Source organism: Pelophylax lessonae, assembly GCF_965119305.1.
Source record: "Pelophylax lessonae genome assembly, chromosome: 11".
Classification (NCBI taxonomy): Eukaryota; Metazoa; Chordata; class Amphibia; order Anura; family Ranidae; genus Pelophylax; species Pelophylax lessonae.
The window spans coordinates 72984114-73006166 of NC_138778.1; the positions used below are offsets into that span (position 1 = coordinate 72984114).

General features: G+C 41.9%; 1 protein-coding gene across 9 annotated transcripts in view; it reads right to left on the reverse strand.

Annotated features, from left to right (window-relative positions):
* Positions 1-22053, reverse strand: part of SRCIN1 (SRC kinase signaling inhibitor 1) — a gene marked incomplete at its 3' end in the record, with an annotated part of 894005 nt that overhangs the window by 623885 nt on the left and 248067 nt on the right. The window lies entirely within an intron of this gene.

Here is a 22053-nt window from a genome sequence, read left to right on the forward strand (position 1 = left end):
CAGCTAGAGCCACAGCCAATCACAGTAGAAACCACGCCCCTAGGGACACACACAGCCCCTCCCTTCCAAATAAAGTTAACCCCTTCACTACCAGTGTATTTTTACAGTAACAGTGCATATGTATAGCACTGATTACTGTAGAAATGTCACTGGTAACCCCAAAAGTGTCAAAAATGTCAGTCAAGGGTCCGATCTGTCCGCCGCAATGTCGCAGTACCGCAAAAAAAATCGCAGATCGCCGCCATTACGCGTTAAAAAAAAAAAACAACAAAAATGACAAAAATCTTTCCCTTTGTTAGTAAACGCGATAACTTTTGCGCAAACCAATCAAAATACGCTTTTTGCGATTTTTTTTACCAAACATAGGTAGCATAAAACAAATTGGCCGAAAATTTTTAAAAATTTTGATTTTTACATTTTTTTGGGGGGAATTTCATATAAAAAAATGTGAAAAATATTGCTATTTTTGCAAAATTGACGCTCTTTTTTTGTTTATAGCGCGTGATCAAAAAATCGCACAGGTGATCAAATACCACCAAAAGAAAGCTCTGTTTGTGGGAAAAAAAGGACGTCAAATTTGTTTAGGTACAGCGTCGCACGACCGCGCAATTGTGCGTTAAATTCACACAGTGCCGAATCGCAAAATACCCCCTGGTCGGAATGGGGGTAAAATCTTCCGGGGCTTAAGTGGTTAACTAGATGGGCATGTGTTTTTTTTCAACCCGACTAACTAAGTAACAATGTGTTCAGGTTCACAGACTTAACTTGGGGTTCATAAAAAACAGAAAAAATCCTGCGATAAATAAATGGTGATAATAATAATGACTGTGAAAGCAGCTAGTACACTTGATCTATAGAAATCAAAAAACCTGGAATACAAATAGTGCAGCACTAACGTGTAAAAATTGTGAACATAAAATTGAATAAATATGACTGTGAATCATACAATAAAGAAAAATCAACAATAATACACAACTATAAATGGTGCAACACTGACATGATATAGCGTGAACCATATAGTGCATAAATTTCATCAAACGTGCATTAAAATGTGCAAAAGTCCATATAAAAATCCTAAATAAATTGCACAGGTCCCAGGTTGGACAATGATAGAAAGGAGGCTGGAATCCCAAGGAGGTGATGCAGCAGGAATATACCCGTGACAGATATATGAATAGGCTGCTTACCAGAAGCCACAGCCTCCAAATTAATGGACAGGCCACACACGCTAAGATATATTATTGGGGCAAAAGGATATATCTCCACCAAGCCTTTAGTGTCAAAGCTCCGGGCAAACAGAACACCATGTGTATGGGGAAGAGATAAAAAAAACCCATAGCGTAATCCAGTATAGGTAAACCAAAAGAAATTTATTCCAAATTGCACTTACATTTAGTAGATAAAACAATCGCATCAATAGAGTCTTTAAAAACCGCGGCGTCCCGCGTGTGATGAAAAAGCCAGGCGTCTAGGGGGCGTGGTAGCTGTGCGTCCGGTACCGCCCGACCGGTTTCGTCATATGTGACGTCGTCCGGGGCGTGGTTACTTAATCAGAAGCCCCACCCCGTCATTCGGCATTACAGAATTCGTTGAAAAAAAATGATGAGATTAAAGTGTTACTAAACCCAGCAGCCTGCATTCACTATATCTGGTCTCCCACAGTACACAGAACATGAAAATGCAATTACTTTACTAAATATAAACTGCTAAATACCCTTTCTCATTAGCAGTTTATAGTAGTCTTGTGACTTCTATGAGTGTCTGGTGAAAGCTTGTAGGAGGGGTTTTAACCACTTGCCGACTGCCGCACGACTATTTACGTTAGCAGTCAGCCCCTCACAGGCAAAGCGACGTAGGGCTACATCGCTTGCCTGTAGGGGTTTTGGGAGCGAGCGCGCGCCGCCAGATGCGCGCTCCCGCTCGGTCACGGACCCCCCCGCGCGTGTGCCTGATGTCCGCCGGGCACTCGTGATCGTCCGTGACAGCGGGAGAAAGGCAGGTGGCTAGTGTAAACAAAGCCGCCTGTCAGTCTCTCCTGTGTAAGAATGGTGATCAAACGGTTCTACTATGTAGGACCGTTGATCACTGTTCTTACACATCAAGCCACAGCCAATCACAGTTAGAAACACGCCCCTAGGACACACGTAACCCCTCCCTCTCAATTACAGTTAACTCCTTTACTGCCAGTGTCATTTTTACAGTAACAGTGCATATGTATAGCACTGATTACTGTAGTAATGTCACTGGTAACCCCAAAAGTGTCAAAAATGTCAGTCAAGGGTCCGATCTGTCCGCCGCAATGTCGCAGTCCCACAAAAAAAATCGCAGATCGCCGCCATTACATTAAAAAAACAACAAAAATGACAAAAATATTTCCCTTTGTTAGTAAACGCAATAACTTTTGCGCAAACCAATCAAAATACGCTTTTTTGCGATTTTTTTTTTTTACCAAACATATGGTAAAAAAAAAATTGGCCTAAAGCGTTAAAAAATTTAAATTTTTAACATTTTTTTGGGGGAATTTCATATAAAAAATTTGAAAAATATTGTTATTTTTGCACAATTGAAGCTCTTTTTTTGTTTATAGCGCATGATCAAAAAATCGCACAGGTGATCAAATGCCACCAAAAGAAAGCTCTGTTTGTGGGAAAAAAAGGATGCCAAATTTGTGTACAGTGTCGCACGACCGCGCAATTGTCCGTTAAAGTCACGCAGTGCCGAATCGCAAAATAGGCCGTGGTCAGGAAGGGGGTAAAATCTTCCGGGGCTTAAGTGGTTAATTCTCCCCTGATTGTCCTTTGAGGCTGCAGGACCCCTGACCCTCTGTCTGGACAGATTGGCCCTGTGCTGATCACATGCATTCTCCCAAGGAAAACAAAAAACTCTCTAGCAATACACACCAAACTGAGCATGTGCAGAGTGTCCCCAAGGCTCTGTTATATCAGCAGATAGATTGAGGGCAGTAGAAATGGGGGAGGATTTGGATCATACAGCCTCTTTACACAATGCAGAGGATTAACCCCTTAAGTTCCACAGTGAATATAACAAGCATGCTCTACTGCATAAACAGACCGATTTTTACTGTTGTGGGTTTAGTAACACTTTAAGTATAATGCTATCTGATATTTGTGCTGGCATTTTACAACAGTGTACTGCAATGTGTCTTTGATATTTATTCCTCAGTCAGGCAATAGGAAGGGGAAGCAAGAAGCATAGAAGAAAGAAAAAAAATGGAAGGTTAAGAGGTTACCAAGAAGAGGATAGAACGTCTAATGTGGCAATGAATGAAATGAGAAGTGGAGAGACAGGGTCATAGGAGAATTAGGAAGGAAAGTTATTGAGAGAACAAGGGACAAGCAGAAAAAAAAGGACGAGATAGGCAGTCATGGAATAGGACTACTATGAAAAAAATACAGGAGATAGAGATAAAAGGAGAGAATGTAACAGATGGAAGTGAGCACAGAAGTAGATGGAAAAAAGATAATGAGTGATAAGAGATGAGAAGATAGAAAGTGTGACAGGGAAGAGACAGATGAAAGACTTATAGTGATAAGAAAGGAACATTTGTGAATTAATGGAAAAAAAGAGGTAGAGGCCTAAAGATGAAGGATGGAAAATAAAGACAATCATCATATAAAATTAACATTCAGGAGAGGTCCTTTCAGTAAGCAGGCCGCAGGATACGCAGCTAGCGAGCTAAACATCAAAGATTGAATGTGCTGCCTCAGCCGAGCTAGGAGAGCGATGTGCAGGATCCATCGATTTCTGAGAAAACCTTACACGGTTTACATTGATCACGTCTGTCTCCTTCCATGCTGTGTCAACCCTGTTGCCTATTGCCAAGCTTGTGACAGGAGGTTGTGTGCCATGCAATACACAGAACGTACCTCAGCCATAGAAGGGGCAGCAGGCCTAACGGGGAGATGCCATCAATAGTCACTTTTATTAGGACTATCAGACGCAATCATCAGGGCCTAATTAAAGATAAAACACTGCAATGTTTTCTGCCTGTATGAGATTTAAAATATGTGCAATGTTTAATTAATTTGCACCATTTGATTCAGATGATTAAGCAGACAGATTGACAACATTACAATTACACTGGGAAAAATAGCAGTAAATCAATATGTAGCATAAAGAATTTGCTGGTTTCTTGTTTGTATCTTTTTTTAAATCTTGCACCTGCACATAACTCTTTCCAGTAATATTAATAGACAGCGGTTACTGTCACATTGGTAAGGCTGGCACAAGCCAGATGGGCTGGTAAGCTAAAGAGCACCTATGTAATCACCTGATGCCTAAACCATTGTAGCACTACTCTCATGGGAGCTGCTGTGTGTGGGTTCCCCTGGGTTACCTACCATTACCAACCGTAGACCATTCTGACATGTTTCCAAGTGTTTTTACCTCAGACAAGGACCAGTCGGGTTTCTTTGTTTTTTTTTTAGTTTTTATTTGTAACTTGAATAGGAGAAGGGATGAGTGGGACAGTCCAATAACTGAACTATGCACAAAAAGGCAGGGACTGTACAAAAAATGCTGACTGATGCTGGTTAACGCTGCCTAATGCTGATTGACGCTGTTTGAGCTAGTCACTGCTAAGCTGCTTACTCTATTTCACCTTTGACTGTGAAAGAGTCCTATAAGCTTCCTAAGGCACTCCTTTCCTGAGGTAGCTGACTTTAATAGAAGACTGCACTGCTGAGCAACTTCAGGGCCCTTCCTGGCACCCCCTTTAACCCCTAATCTTCAGGGCTTTACAACTTGGCACCCCCTTTACTGTAACACTCCAGGTTAGCTGGCTCCTTGATCCCCTTGACCTCTCTGGAGTAGTCCCCTCTCTTAGGCAGACCCCTGGGCAGATGCTTAAGTACTCACGATACTGTTTTTCCAGAAGAATCCTGCCCAGCAGCTCCATTTGGTCAGCACACACTGGATCCTCTGCAGCCCAGCTCAACCCCTGGTCCCTAGGCCGACTTGCTGGACCGCCTTCCTCTGCAACAGGAGGAGAGACAGCCGCCACCCCCCTCCCGGGATCGGGTTTCCCTCCCAAAGACACCCTGTCACATGCTCCCCTCTTAGTTATGTCCAATCCCAGGATGCATTGCAGGAATGCCCTCCCACTGGAACTGACATAAAGCAGAGTGTGCCACTGGCTAGGTTTCCTCCACTGTCCAATAAGGTCCCTCATTGTCTGCAGTGGGGATGTTCCCTTAGACCCAGTGAAACACACTTACAAACATATGACAGGCTAAACTAGTAGATCAGACCCTCCTCTTAAGCAGAACAGGGTCACAGATATGTTTTACCTAGCACCTACCTAGGAGGGCGCTACGCCATAAATCTGTGCTCCAGTCAAATTTAGCCTGCAGAGAGGCTCTCATTTCCATCCATATCATGCACCTAGCTAACTTGCTAGTTTCAGTATATGTCTAGGTAAAAAAACAAAAACAAAAAAAAACACACTTATTACACCTCTGGAATACATGTTCATTTCTCAATGTTTTAACTCCTTAAACATGCTGTAAATACAAAAAATACCTGAAAAATACGTGGAAATTCAGTAATCTTCCCCTTCTGACAGTATGGCCCCTTTAACATGACTTGCACCTTGTTCATAAAAGTCTTGAGTCAGTTCTGGTACCAACATGTGCGCAAGATTCAGGTAGTTCTGACTACCGCCACTGAATTTGTCAGTATAGCTATAAGAATTACTGCCAGTTTGCAAATAAGCAGACTGGCAGTAATTATTACCAACTCACACAAAGTTGTTGTACAGTTGGATGGGGGTGTTATATGTTAAATATTTTTAAAACATATTTGAACGTGTTCTACATTTACTTCATTGGTTGCTTGGATGAAGGCCGCTCACTTCCTAGCAAGCATGACTCAGGTCACATTGAACTGACAGTAGGTGGAGCCTGATGGGAAACTCTGACAGCCTAGATCCCAATTAGGCCAACCTTGGCTGTGATTGACAGCAGATGGCAGCTTGCAGATTTCATAGCTGCTATTCAGTCCAACAGCAGCTTTGGAATCTGCCCACTGCCATCCACACTTGTATAAAGTACTCAAAACCCATACTTGAGTAATAGCACAAGTGCTTGATCAAAAAGTGACTTGAGTAGAAGTGGAAGTGCTCTATCAAAAAGTGACTTGAGTAGAAGTACTAAAGTATTCAACATTTTTTGTACTTAAGTATTGCAAGTAGTTTTTTTTAAATTTTGCTACTCAAGTACTGAAAGTAAAAGTGCCAGTATTTTTTAAAAAAGAAATTGCTACTCAAGTACTGAAAGTAAAAGTACAAGTACTGTGCTATGTAGTTATTAAGAAAGAAGTCAAAAGTTTGAACATCATAATTTTTTTTATTATTTCAAATGATTAACCTAAAGGACAATCACAATTCCTTTGGCTGTAACTTTTTGTAAACAAAAACAGATAAAGTATGTCCCTCCCTTTCCCCTTTAAAGCATCCCTCCTTCTCTTTCCTGCATGTTTTTTTTTCTCCACAGCTTATTTGTGCGCAAAATCATATATAAACCAATGTGATATACAACAATATATTCCAATAATGAAATAAAGGAAGAGTGTATGAAATCAAAGTCAATAAAAAGTCCATATATAATATATATATATATATATATATATATATATATATAATGCCATAATGCCATAATACCATATGCATGTGACAAAACAAGATGAATATATTTTCAAAGGTGCAGGAATCAAACAGGGGTGCTATTCCAAATAATAGGTGCAGACTCCCACCACCTTGTGGATTTCCCCCTTACCCAGCGGATGAAGGTAAGTGCAAAATAATATCCAAATATACTCCTCCAGTGAAAAAAAACTGCAAAACCTGTGCTCTCAACTTCCAGTGAAAAAAGCAAAATCAGCCTCTTACCAGAAAAGAGGTCTATTTACGCTTGTGACTCTCCTTGGTTGGGGGAGGTTCTCTTTCCCCTTAACAGCAGATATGTAGACCATTTTATTTATACATACAGTAGCATTTATTTTCGTATGCGCTGATTTACACATGACATTATACACATTTTTTTGAACTTCATTAAACCTGCCATCTACTGTTATGGCAGTGGTAATTTTTATAATTGTAACGAGTAACTATGCAGCACAAAAAAAAAAAATATCGGAGTAGAAGTATTGAAATCATCGAAAAAATGTAGTGAAGTAAAAGTGGAAGTAGGAGGAAAAAAATTCTACTCTAGGAAAGTACAGATACCGCCTTTCGGTACTTAAGTACAGTAGTGAAGTAGTTCTACTTAGTTACTATACATCTCTGCTGCCATCTGATGTCAATTATCGATTACAGGCAAGAAAGATCTAGTCTCAGGATTCCCCATCATGTTCTGCCCACCTGACAACTTAAATTCACGACCACTGAGCCTTTTAGGTGGGACACATTGACAGGGGCATGGCTGAGAAGTTTAGCACTAGGGGGTGCAAGCACAATATTCCCAAAGCACACATTCCTGAAAGTGACTGTAGTAGTAAGTGTGTACAGATAAAACGGTACTCCCGCGCTATCACTGTATGGTGATAAGTGTAACTGATTGCTGCAGGCACCGATTAGCCAATCCATAACTAAAAGTGAAATGATGAAGAACAGTGGTGCTGCGCTGTCATTTACCAGCAAATGTGTAAATAAAAATGTGCAAATAATCTGAAAATAAATGCATGTCAGTGAATACTGCAAAGAATAAATATCAACAATTGATATACACTTCCCCTGATGAAGTCATATGGGCATGACGCTACGCGTTAGGACCGAGCGATAGGCATACCGGAAATGTGTGCAGGTGACGAGCTTGCGGCTCGTAGATGATGTACTCTATGCTAATTTTTGAAATGTGAGTGTTTTCAGCTACATTTGATTCCAATATATTGTGAAATACTTTTACACTATTGGGAGCCTTCTTTCCTTTTTATACCCATTACCTCACGGAGGATACATTTGGAGAGCCTGCCAGATCATTACAGATGGGATACCCGTCCCCCCCTATCACAGTTCTCCATCAGCTGGGTTTACAACAGGATTACCTCGGGAAGCAGTGAGAAGAATTTAAAGGGAAAGCTATTTATTTATGCTGTAACCTTACAGCTGTAAGGTGAGAGGCCAGTACATTCAGAGGTGTCACCTTTCTGGATCTTTCAGACACCAGTCACTTTCGGAGTTTGGGTGAAGGGATTTATGCACCTCTTGGATGAGCATTGGAAGTTTTTAATTTCTTTCACGTTTTTTCATGGACTCACTTTGATAATGATTGGTACATTTTCAGTCACTTTTTAAATTGTGTGTATACTTTACATATGTTAAGGCTTTACCTTTGCATTTGTCTTTAAATTTAGTATATCAATTGTCGATATCAGTATTCACTGACACTTATTTTCAGCACACACACTTTAGGAATTGTTATTTGCACATGTTTATTTACACAAGTGTCTGCTGCAGAAACCCCTGGCTGGAAACTGAAGACATTCAAAGCAAGAGGTATGTCACCAGCACACCGGGGATCTCCAAAACAGGTCCAAAGTTTAATTCAGTGATCACAAAAGCGGCAATACAGAGCCTCGCAGTACCCCTTCATCAGGCATGTGACAAGTGCGGTGCAGAACAGAAAAATATTTAAAGAACTATCCACCAATCAGTGAGCAAAGAATTGGCTCTACCTCATCCCCTGACATCATGATCATAATGACCTCATAAGCCGGGCAGAAACACATTGTTTGACATAACTGCCAAACCTCCAAACTATCTGACGTATCATAATAGCCACAGGATACAGGATCTACTACTTCTAGTTGGCTCAAAAATGTAGTGGGCTGGAAGAGGCAGATCCTGAGTTTGAATATTTATGGAACTCTAGCCAATCCCTGGGGAGGTGGGCCCAGAAGGTGGAGAGAGAGAGCCCTTAAATAATCTGAGGCCTATCCTGAAGGAGGAAATCCCAGCCTGGAAGGCTGCTGCCCATCTGGGAAAGCCAGCTAAGAGCCTGCAGAGTGGGTTCACCAAGTTATTAATATTAATTATTAAGATTAATAACACAGGAGAGACGCCGAAGTGACGTGGGCGGAAGTGACCTTAACAGTCTGGAATGCATGATGCGGACGCTCTTCCGGGATACGGTGGCATGCGTTCCAGCTACACTTAGAGACCCCGGCTCCCCGGAAAAGTAATAAAGTCCACCATTATAATATATTATTGGTAAATCCATCCTGGTCCCATAGAGATGTCACTCTTGATCACCTCCAAAGTTTTACCCACGGAATGTGCCACAATCATGGGATAGTCACAGCATGCCACTTACCCACCGTTTATCACAAGATGCAGCACCCCTCTGGACAACCTTGGGTAAGCTATTTTAGTATGTTGAGTACATGTACATATGATTCATTGTAGCATATATTACTATGAAAATAGAGTCTCTAACGGAGCAATTAGAGACATGGTTAGACCAGGTTGGACCGTAGGGGTAACATTATATGGATGTACACCCACTTAGGAGGAGTTGTTTTAGACCACACCTAGGTGGTATAGGTAGTTTGCTATATAAATGAGCATTTTAGACATGGCCTGTTGGCTCTGAAGAAGGGGCTAAGCCTCGAAAACGCGTTAGCCATCATCTATTGAGGACATTTTACCTGTCCACGTGATACAGATAGTTCCAGATGTTCGGATTTGATGTGCCTTTTTAAACTTTTGTTTGTGAGTGTATGCACTTATATTTAATAAAGCCTATTATTCAGGATAATGTGCTAGGCCAGTGCGCCCTCTGTTTGTTTTTTGTTTTTATGATGGTGTCAGTAGGGCAGTGGAAGGTGTCAGTAGAGCAATGCACAGTGTCAGATTTTTTTATTTTATTTTTTTATTATTTTTATTTTATTTATTTTTATAATTTTTTTAACATTTTTTTTTTTTTTACAATGCTTTGAGGGGGATGGAAGTGGACAGGTGGATGTTGTCAGTAGGGTAGTGGATGGCGTCAGTAGTTTTTTGTTTTTCGTATTTTATTTTCTATTATTTTTTCCAATTTTACTCTTTAATATTTTTTACAATTTTTTCTAATAATTTTTTTCACAGTGCTATTTTTTTATCTTTTTACAAATAATTTGTTTTTACTTTTTTTTTTACAATTTATTTTCACAATGCTTTTTGGGGGGGGGGGGGTTGTACAGTGGACAGTGTCAGTGTTTTTTTTGTTTTTATTTAATTTTTTTCTTTTTACAATTTTTGTTATTATTATTTATAATTTATAATTTATTGCAATTCTTTTTGGTGAGACAGAGAAAGAGATGGAGGGCAGAGATTCCTAAAGATGAATAAACTGCATATAGAGGGTCCTGTTCATTCATGAAGCATTGTAAACTGTTCATTAAGAAAAGGAATGGCAGGTAAATGACATATTTAACGACTCTTTTCTCTGTTCATCCTTCCTGACAGGGACGAGGGGGGCCAGAGGAAGACACAGGGGGGTTGGAGGAGGACACAGGAGGCCACAGGGGGGGTTGGTGGTGGGGGTACTTACAGGCTTCTCCTCCTCTTCCTCCCGCAGCTGTCAGCTGCTTCATTAAAAGCTTTACAGGAAGATTGGTGCCTGTAACTGCCCCCACCACCGCACTAATCATCCCTGACTGTCAACAAGGGACGATTCATCCATGGGTGCAGTGTGGGTCAGAGCACAGTGACCTTCCCTCCTTCAGTGAAAACCCTGCACCCATGCACACCACTGAACACCAGTGCATACACTCCTGTCCATTGTACTGTATACACTATTGTCAGGACCTGAATCACCTCCTGATTAGATTGTGCTTCCTAGAGGAGAAGTTTGAAGTTCCGGTGTCCACCAGTGGGTGTCTCCCAGCAGCCAGCAGGTCCCAGTTATCAGCTCCACCTGGTGATGGCTGTTAGGAGGGTATTTAGTCCCTCTTCTGCTGTTACACCTTGCTCCAGTGTTTTGCTTGTTGCAAGATACTGCTGGCCAATATTGTTCCTAACTTTTAAATGTGCTCTCAGCCTAGTACTTTTACCCACACCCTGCTGCCTTGTTCCTTCTCTCTCTTGTGCTTGATAACAGTTTTGGGTTTTTCCTAAATGTTCCCTGCACCTCCAGTTTTACCTTGTTTTCTTGTATTCCCCATTATTATACTGTATATTTTATATGGTCTGCTCTCATCCCTGTTTTCTAGTGTAGCTACCGTATATACTCGAGTATAAGCCGGCCCGAGTATAAGCCGAGGCCCCTACTTTTACCACAAAAAGATGGGAAAATGATTGACTCGAGTATAAGCTTAGGTTGAGAATGCAGGGTGGCGGGCATGGTACAGGAGAATGCAGGGTGGCGGGCATGGTACAGGAGAATGCAGGGTGGCGGGCATGGTACAGGAGAATGCAGTGTGGCTGGCATGGTACAGGAGAATGCAGTGTGGCTGGCATGGTACAGGAGAATGCAGGGTGGCAAGCATGGTACAGGAGAATGCAGTGTGGCTGGCATGTACAGGATAATTCAGGGTGGCAGGCATGGTACAGGAGAATTCAGTGTGGCAGGCATGGTACAGGAGAATTCAGTGTGGCAAGCATGGTACAGGAGAATTCAGTGTGACTGGCATTGTACAGGAGAATGCAGTGTGGCTGGCATGGTACAGGAGAATTCACTGTGGCAAGCATGGTACAGGAGAATTCAGTGTGACTGGCCTCGTACAGGAGAATGCAGTGTGGCTGGCATGTACAGGAGAATTCAGGGTGGCAAGCATGGTACAAGAGGTTGCGGGCATACTAGTGCGGCTGTCTCACTTACCTGTTCCAGAGGCGCCTTCATTTTAAAAATGGCGCCGCCCGGCCCCGACACGTCATTGCGCACGCGCTGCCGCCGCTTGAGACATCTGGTAAACGTCCGGCTATTTCCGGCCTGTCCGAGCGGTGGCGGCGCATGCGCGGTGACATGCATACGCCGGGCGGCGCCATTTTTAAATCTTAAACACGTCTGAGCGGCCGGGAACTTTTTTTTTTTTTTGACTCGAGTATAAGCCGAGGGGGACGTTTTCAGCACAAAAAAATGTGCTGAAAAACTCGGCTTATACTCGAGTATATACGGTATGCCAGATTTGGCCATCCTAGCTGCTCATTCCTGACAACTATATTATACGTTGAATCAATCTACATAAACTTGACCCTTGCACTCTGTACTCTGTCGTGTGTTATACAGTCCGGACCTAAGTGTTTATTGTCTAAAAAGTTGCTGGTTGCTAAGTAGTCCTCAATAGAGCTTTCTTTTAGTGGTATTTGATCACCACTGGATCTTTATTTTTATGCTGAACAAATTAAAAAAGACTGACATTTTTGAAAAATTCACTGACAGGCACTGATGAGGCGGCACTGATTAGGTGGCACTGAGAAGGTGGCACTGATGAGGAGGCACTAATATGCATCACTGATAGGCAGCACTGATATGCAGCACTCATGGGCACTGATAGGCAGCACAGATATGGAGCACTAATGGGCACTGATAGGCGGCACTTATGGGCACTGATAGGTGGCACTGATGGGTGGCAATGATGGGCACTGACTGGCGGCACTGATGGCCACTGATAGGCTGCACTGATGGGCACTGATAGATGGCACTGATAAGCAGCACTGATGGGGAGGCACTGACTGGCATCTGATGGGTACTGATTGGCATCTGTTGTGGGCACCTGTGATGAGGGCTGCACTAATAATCAATGCACCGTTTATTAGTGCAGGCCCCCCCCTGTAAGGGGAGCCCCTGATCGGCTGTCCTCTACTCGCGCCTTGTCAGCGCAAACTGAAGAAAGGCGATTACCAGCGCTTCCTGGTTACCGCTGTGATCAGCTGTGATTGGTCACAGCTCATCAGGTGGTAAAGAGCCTACGTCATAGATTGAAGATGAGCATAATAATAATGAGCATGAGCATCAACAGTGCGGCGATCAGTGGTGCAATGTGTTGTTCTGACACACTGCACCACTAATCACCGCTCTGCGCTCCCCAGGCGCAAACAAACCTAACTAAATATATGTGAATAAATTAGTGCAAGGTAAGGTAAATCAGTGCAATAGAAAAGTTGAAACGGTGCTACTCTTGGTTGGCCGTATACAAGTACCATATAAGATAATGCCATAGGTATATTATTTATAAAGAACAGTTCATTTGTAATTTTATGCACTTAAAAAGTGTTGTTGTGAAACTCAAGTATGTCCCTTCACCAGTACAAATTGTCTGATATCTCTTCTTTCATGCGTTGTGACACCTATGTGCTTATTAGCCTCTCACTTACTGTTGTAATAGTATATTTTCCTGATCCTCTGTATATTTCCTCCTGCCTCTAGGCGTACTCGTGTATTCAGCCTGGCTGTTTGGTCTCTATGGTAAAGGGGTTCCCTATGGTGCTCCAGGGGTTCCCTTCCTGATGTGATCCGCATTAGATGGATACATAAGACCGACTCCTCATGGTGTAGTATCACTTTAAAATATTTATTGTACTAAAAAAAATACAGCTATTATACTCACTTTTTAACAGTGTATAAAAGCAAAACTTCAAGAGCAGCGAGGTCATCCACTCGCCTTGTTTCCGGTATGCCTCCACTTAGTACACACCCTATGCGTTATGTCATGAGTCACGTGACTTCATCCCTTCTTTACTTTTTTCAGTACTATACATTGATAGGTCACCAAAATCTTGTAAATACTCTTTACTAGTTATTTTGCTAGATAGAAGTTGTAATTGTTGGGTTTATTAAGACTAGAATTCTATCTATTTTAAAAAAGACTATCATTTTAAAATGGTCCTAAAGGTAGAAGGTTTTTTACCTTAAAAGAGAAGTACAGCTTGTTTGGCTGTACTTCTCTTGTGGATCACAGGAGTGCAGAACTAACTGACCCGTTTTCAGCAAACAGCGAATGAAGCCTGCTATCGGCTGACATCACAAAGCCTGTCCTAGCCATGCATGAAAAGGCACTGGTGGATGCACTGATTGTGTTAGAGCGTGACATTTTAAACTTGGTCAATATCCACCCTGGAGCCTGGACCAGCACCTGGCTTAGCCTCTCAGCGAGACCTGATCACCAACATTCCACAGGGCCCTGCCCACCTTCTCCCCTACAAATCTGCTCATCACTGCATCACAGGAGGGGGCAGTGGGACAGGTGTGGGAAAGCGAGGCAGGTGGGAGGCAGTGTAACACACACCTTGGGAAGCACAAGTCCTCCCAGCTCTCACTTGACCAGCAGCGGCTCCTCCATATGGTGTCAGAGGAGAGGATCTAGAGCCAGGAGGGGTAGCTGAGCCTTTGTCCCATCTCCACCAAGATCTCCTGCGGCAGCTGCAACAAAGAGCAGGGTGGCTCCTCTACCCTGACCACCTCCTCTTCTTCTTTCTCCTCCACAGGGCCCTCCACAGGCACCATCTGGCCCCACCTACCTCACAAAGCCCAGGGCACACTGCTATTGCTGACCGGAGTCTGCCTGCCAGTGGGCCATGACCACTCCCAGCACACACGTGCGATCCGCCCACCACTCCAAACTCCACTGCATCCTGGCTGCTGGTCCCTCAGGATGCCCAGGCTCCTACTTGTCTATGGACTGTCCCCTCTGATAGCGGGCCTGTCTGACAATAAAAGACACATAGGGGTTGAGTTACTAAAGGCAAATAGAATATGCACTTTGCAAAGTGCAGTTGCACTCAGCAAGGGCAGTTGCTCCACAGCTTAGTAAATGAGCAGAAGCTCTGCTGACTTCCATCATCCAATCATGTGCTATCAAAAATGCTGTTTTTTTTTTTTCTTTTCCTTGCACGTGATTGAGTACTGTATACTTAGCAAAGTGAAGCTTTACCTCATTTACTAATTATGTTTGCCTTTAGTAAATAAAACCTATAATGAATAGTGTGGCATAATAAGATAAAAAACATTAAGCTATTGTTTCAGAATAAACCAAGTTCATCTGTTTCAGATAATAATATGGTAGCACTGATTGTACGAAGTGGGCTAACAAATTTGCTAACTAATTATTGGATTTAAAGTAACATTTCCAAATTAAAATTGTTGCCTATTGGCTTTCTCAAGCAGAATTGTATTTTCTATGTAATAAAAGTCATGACTTTCCTATTGATGAAGTTGCACCTTAGCATCCTTGTTGGTAGAAATGAAGACTGCCAACTAGCCAAACATGTAGTCTGGCTCCATGTAAGTTAGGTGAAATCTTATTTTTGGGGTCTTTTAGACTGCATTTGAGCTGTGTTGAATCTAATCAACTAGTAAGTATTGTCTGAGCCATGTGAATGCTGGATTTAAACACGTGGAAAACCATTTAAATCCCAACAATAGTGTATGCGGGCATACACTAAATCATGGGTGTCCAACCTTTTGGCTTCTCTGGGCCACATTCAGTGTACAGAAATTCTCTCGGGCCGAATATAAAATATATACTATTAGCTAAGGTATATAAGTAATAAAACGCCACCGCGCCTTTCCCGTGCAGCCGCACCCCCCCCCCCCCCAGCACTAATTTAACACAACTAGTGGATGATCCCGTCCGAGGCTGCCTCTGTGGTCGAGCCCCCGACTCGACTTCCTTTCTCCCCAGCAAAAAAAGAAAAAATTGTCAGGTTGGAGATGCCTGCACTAAATGTTCCTTTGTGAAAGTGCCATCCAGTACATGCAGGATAAATTTGAACAAAGTTAACCAAAACACCTCACTGCCTGATACCAGATGACCCCAAACTGCATTACATATCAACCCAATCTACAATAACAAAACAACACTGCAAAGCTCTACACAATGTCAATGGAATTAATAGCCAAGAACAATGCAACAATTTTTGAATGTTAAGTTGCTGCAAATTACTGTTGCAATAGCAACAGACCTGTAATGTTTTCTACATGACTGTTCAGAGACTTCTGAAGTTTAAAATCGTAGGGCTTTTTAAGCATTGTTAGAAGGAAATGGAAAACTCAAGGTTGTTTTACTGCAATATGACTGTAATGTGACTGCTTCCTCAAGCATAAAAGGTGATATGTTGTGAAAAGTGACTGGTGTACCAAAAGTGTCAGCTCCATTCACTGTGTAATAGCAATGATGAGTAACTCTCCAATTTTATCTAGCCGGCCAAGCAGAAAGACTTTATGCCATGAAACTTAAAAGGAGTTCCAAAAAAAGTGATGCAACGACTTTAGCTAAATAATGTAGGTTGTGATACTTAACCTTCCTGGCGGGAATCCCGAGTGTGGCTCAGGATTATTTTTCAGTACCAAAAGCAATAACCCCGAGCCACACTGTTGGTTACCCTGTAGTGAAACTTACCTCGTTCCTACGATCCCCTGATGTCCTCTGGCCGATGCTGGTGTTCTATTAGAATACCGCTACCTGTCAGATTCTGCAACCGGAAGTGATATTGGTACGAGAAAACTTACTGCGCATGTTCCATGGGCTCCAACATGGGTGCTATGCATTGCAATAGCTTTCCTAACGTGACAGAACATGAAGCAGCAGCAGACATGTTCTTACAAATTCACCTTATATACTGAAATAGACTATATCACTGCAACCGAGTAAAATAGTCTATTTCACTATATAATCAGTTTTTTGCTGAGCAGTGCGGGGTGTAGCAAGATGGCCATCGCCACCTTCTACCTGCAGGTTACTCGCTAGATTTACTATATTACAATAATAATAGAAATGTAATACTGTTATTCAGTCTTTAAGGTCATTTTACTGCTAAATTAAATGTAAAATTCAAGACTTACGTGGATGTAAGAAGATGTCCAACTGTTTCATGTTCGGTCACATTAGGAAAGCTATTTGAACAAATAGCGGCCCATGTTGAAACGCATCAGCATGCACAGTTAGTTATTCTCATCTGAAAGTCACTTCCGGTTTCTAAACCTGATAGGTAGCGGTATGCGTCTTCCGAGTTCCCTTCCCTGCGAGTGCCGCAACGCAGGGGGGTGGAACTGGGTGGGAAATTTTTGTCCCTAGTGCTTTGTTCAGTGCCTTGCCTGCACTTTCACCATTTTATTCCTGTTATTTTTATTATTAATTTTTATTAATAATTTATTAATTAATTTACTAATTTAATTGATTAATTTATCAATTAATTTATTAATAATTTTTATTCACTTTGACTGTTTTTTTTCCTAAGAATTACAGGCCTACAATATAAAACAACAGATTCCCATGCAAAACAATGCACTGCTTTGACATAATCAGACCGCCAGGGAGGTTAAATTAACACTAGAAGTCACATGCAACAATTTAAAACAGCATCAACAAAGTTATTAGCCAGCTTACAAAGCCATCTGGCAAAATATTCAGGCTAGAAAATTATCCATAAATGTAAGTGCAACAGTTCAAGGGTACACATGAAGACATCAAGTGTTTTAACAATATTTGGTCCTCACCATAACTGATTGACTGGTCCAGGCAGTTTGCTGCTTCAGTTCCCAAGCAAGCAGGATATGCCATGGAGTACTATGTTTGTGAGTTATTTGGCTCTCTTTTTAAATAAATACTTTATCAGTAATACATCCCAATGAAGCCTCTTCCTGCTTATTCCCATATGCTTATGCTGTGAGATCCTGTGGATCTTCTCAGCACTTAGTATTTTTGTCATCTTTCATGAGTGGAAAGCTGGAGTTGAGTATTTCTAAGCGTATTTGACTACTATTGATCAAGTAGTCCATCATTTGGGGTAAGGGTCAGTGTGAACCTTTCCTTCGGTGATGTATCCTTCCCAACACCCTTTCTGTGTGGACCTGCACTTTTTGGACTTTTAAATGCAATGTTTTTTAAACATTTGGACTTATTCGTGTTTAAACGCTGCGTTTAAGTTTTACAATCGCTGTTTTCTTTACCAGAATTGTGCTAGCAGCTTTTCAATACTAATTGTGATACTTTGTGTTTTTATTGGGTGCAGGTGATTTGTGGGTTTTTTAATGCCATGGAGTGTGCCAAGTTGGCAAGAAAGAGTCTCTTCAGTAGGAGCTAGGACATCTATAAATGTTGACCTAATCTAGTTCTCATTAACCCCTCTTCCCATATGCCCTCTGTATATACATGTATATACTATAAGCCAGCACCTGTACCAGACATTAGCTCAGTTACAGAGTTCTATTAGGTAGTGGCTGCTGTAAGATATGACAATAGGAAACCAATTGCTATGGACATCAATTTTTTTGGTGTTAAGTGATGCAAGTGGACACTGGTAAATTAGGCCTGGGTATCTATGCATTGATGACCCAATGTTACGGGTTAAAGGTTTTTAGGGTATTTAGGGTCATTCTGTCATGCCTACAATACAAAAGTTATTTTGTCTAGAGCCATTTTTAAGGTTATCTGACCTTTCTTGCTAGTATGTCACTTGCAATTTGAAAGATTGCATGTCCAAATCAAGTGGTGCAATGTGGTACTTTAGAGCACAAGACTTTCCACTTCCATGATTCTTTCCCATAAGATCTTCAGGTCTCGATGTAGCAGACCAATTGGTATATATTGGTGGCACATATAGCATACTATAGGATGAGGAACAGTAAATAGTCTATGCAGGTGGATACTCATTCCAGTATCAGGAAATCTCATCCATACTGTTTGAATATATTATGATATAATTTTATGTATATAACCACTTAGTGTTAATTTAGTTGGCGAAAATATATTCGTCATCAAAATTAACACTGGTACTGGAGATTTTAGTTGACCAAAATTTTTTTTGAATATTTGTTTATTGAAGGTAATAGGTACAAAAACCAGATACAAAAGAAAATACAAATAACAGTGTAACAGAAGGAACCGAATGGAGAAATAACAACGGTAATATCCATTGATAATCTAGGTTCCAGGTAGGTAAAAAGAGTAAATTCAATGTCGCTCATAACATCCTGTATGGAGAGTTATAAAAAGTGAGGGTAGGTTTTTAGGTGAAAGGTAGGGAAGAGTTAGAGAAAAATTAAAAAAAGAAGAGGAGGATTAGGGGGAGAGATAGAGAAGGTAAATGTCGGAAACTGGCAACTTTATTCTAAAAGTTCAAAACAAGAAGCATTAGGCGTATAGGGAGGAAGGTACATCAGACAACAAATAAGTACAGTACATCAGCTAAACTCAGGGAGACCTAAGGATCCGTGTTTATACAGGGACGAGTTCTTGAACTCCAACCAGTGGGCCCATATTTTGAAATGCTTATGCATTATACCTCTAGAGATATAGGTCAGTTCCTCAAGGAGGGCCAACGAGAGAACTTTAGCGGCATTGAGAAGGTGTGGGATAATAGATTGTTTATACAAGCCGACCGTTTTAGTGTGCAATGAAACAGAATTGTCCAAGGGTCAAAGGGGATAGTGATCCCAGTAATCAGTTCTATGTGATGAAGAATGGAGCTCCAAAAGGAGCGGATATGGAAACAACTCCACCATATATGGGCTTGGCTGGCCGTGAAGCCACAATTCCTCCAACATAGAGGAGAATGAGAAGGGAACATTGCGTGTAATTTAGATGGCGTGTAATGCCATCTAGTTAAGAGCTTGTAGTAATTTTCCACAGTTCTGGTGGATATGGAGGAGGTCAAGGCCAAGCATAAGATTTCGGACTTCTGCGCATCTGTGAGTGGTTCACTCAAGTCTTGTTCCCATTTGGATATGTAATCAGGGTGGTGAGAACAGTGTAAAGAAAGAAGGGCTTTATCGAATTGTGAGATTGCATGTGATAGGGGGCGGTTCTGGTGAAAGAGGGATTGCACCGGATTAAGATTGTTTACGTTTCATAGAGGGCAAGGTAGAGATCGTATGAATCTTAATAATTGGTTATATCTCCACTGGTCTAAAGGAGTAGCTGGGTGTGATCCTAAGATATATTGTAAAGGTTTAGGCGATTGGTCCTGGGTAACATGGTGGAGTAACAAAGGTGAGTCAGTTTTCCATAGTTTAAATCCAGGGTCCATAGAACCAAGGAGGAAGAATTTATGGTCCAGGAGAGGCAGGAGTGGTGAGTTGTATCTCCAGGAAAATCGTTTGTGTAGGGAGTCCCAGATGTCCAATGTGGAGATAGTAGGGGGTGAACATGAGGAAGAGAGAGATCTGAAGGCACGAGGTATCCATGGCATAATCGACAGGTCAGAGCCACTTAGGTGCTGTTCCAACTGTACCCAGAGTTTTGCATTGCCCGCATATTTTCAGTCTGAAATCCTGGACAGTGCTATGGCCTGATAGCATGACTTCATATGTGGGAGGGCTAGTCCGCCTAGTGTTTTAGAACGGTATGGCACTGTTCTGGATACTCTCGGGTGTTTTCTCTTCCAAATAAAACGACAAGCCAACATTTGTAAGACCGAAAAGAGCCCCACTGGCACACACAGGAGGCAACATTTGGAACAGGGACAGAACACGTGGTAGGATGTTCATTTTAATTACACTTATTTTCCCTAGCCAAGAATGAGGTATGGATGACCAATGGTGCAGATCCATTCAGTATCGGAACATAGTTATAACGGAAAAGCATATGGAGTTTTGGGGTGAGATGGATGCCCAGATATTATAAACTATGCTCTTGCCAGCGAAAGGGAAAGGAGGTTATCAAAGTGTGAGCAACTGAATGAGGGATGTTGATATTCAATATCTCAGTTTTGGACATGTTCATTTTAAAATTAGAAATGGATTGGTAGGTGTGGAAAGCTGACATGAGGTTGGGCAGTGAGATGTGTGGCTGTTGGATGTAAAAGAGTATGTCATTCGCATAAGCAGCATATTTGTGTATTATGTGCCCTACTTTAATTCCATTAATGTTAACATTGTGTCTGACAGTGGTAAGGAAAGGTTCAAGGGAAATAGCATAAAAGATGGGGGAGAATTGGCATCCCTGTCTGGTTCCATTGTGCAAGGTGAAAGAGTCGCTAAGGGTACCGTTAATCCTGATACGGGCTGAAAGGGTAGAATAAAGGGATGATATCCGGGCTAGCATTTTAGGTCCAAGGCCAAAAAAAACGAAGAGTCGTCAGAAGATAGTCCCAGTCCATCCTATCAAACGCTTTTACAGCATCCGTTGAGCGTAAGAGGGTGGGCTGGGGGTGGCTCTGCACAAAGTGGATCAGGGATAGGGAACAGAGGGAATTATCACGCAATTCTCGTCCATTGATAAAACCCGTCTGATCTGGTGAGATCCATTTCAGGATTAGTGGCATAATTCTGGTGGCTAGAACCTTAGCAATCAGCTTAACCTCAAGCTTTGAAAGGGAGATAGGGTGATAGCTGCCGCAGCAGGATAGATCCTTGCCAGGTTTTGGTATAACCAAAATGTGGGCAGTGAGTTATTCAGGGTGGAGGTTGGAGTTGGTATTGATGGAGTTAGCATAGGAGGTTAAGTGAGGGAGTAGTATGTCTCCAAATGTTTTATAATAGTGGGCGGTACATCCATCTGGGCCAATAGCCTCCCATTGCTTTCAATTAGGCTGCCTCTCGCAGCTAATCACAAAACCCCACCGCTGGTGCATTCTCAAGTATGAATGCTTCTTAAATTACTATATTGGAATTATATAGCGCCAACAGTTTGCACAGCGCTTTACAATATAAGGGAAAACAATACAGTTACAATACAGTTTATTACAGGAGGAATTAGAGGGCCCTGCTTGTTAGAGCTTACATTCTAGAAGGGAGGGTCAAGTGAAACAAAAGGCAATAACTGTGGGGGATGAGCTGATGGAGAGAATTAAAGTACAGTTGTTAGGTGTGGGTAGGATAGGCTTCTCTGAAGAGGAGGTTTTTCAGGGATTTGCTAAAAGCTAATAGAGTAGGAGATAATTGGACAGATTGGGGTAAGGAGTTCTATAGGATTGGAGAGGCTCTGGAAAAGTCCTGGAGGCGAGCATGTGAGGAGGTGATGAGGGAGCTAGAGAGCAGGAGGTTTTGAGAGGAACGAAGAGAGTGATTAGGTTGGTATTTTGAGACTAGGCTAGCGATGTAGCTGGGGGCTAAATTGTGGATGGCTTTGTAAGTTGTTGTTAGTATTTTGAATTGAATTCGCTGGGTGAGCGGAAGC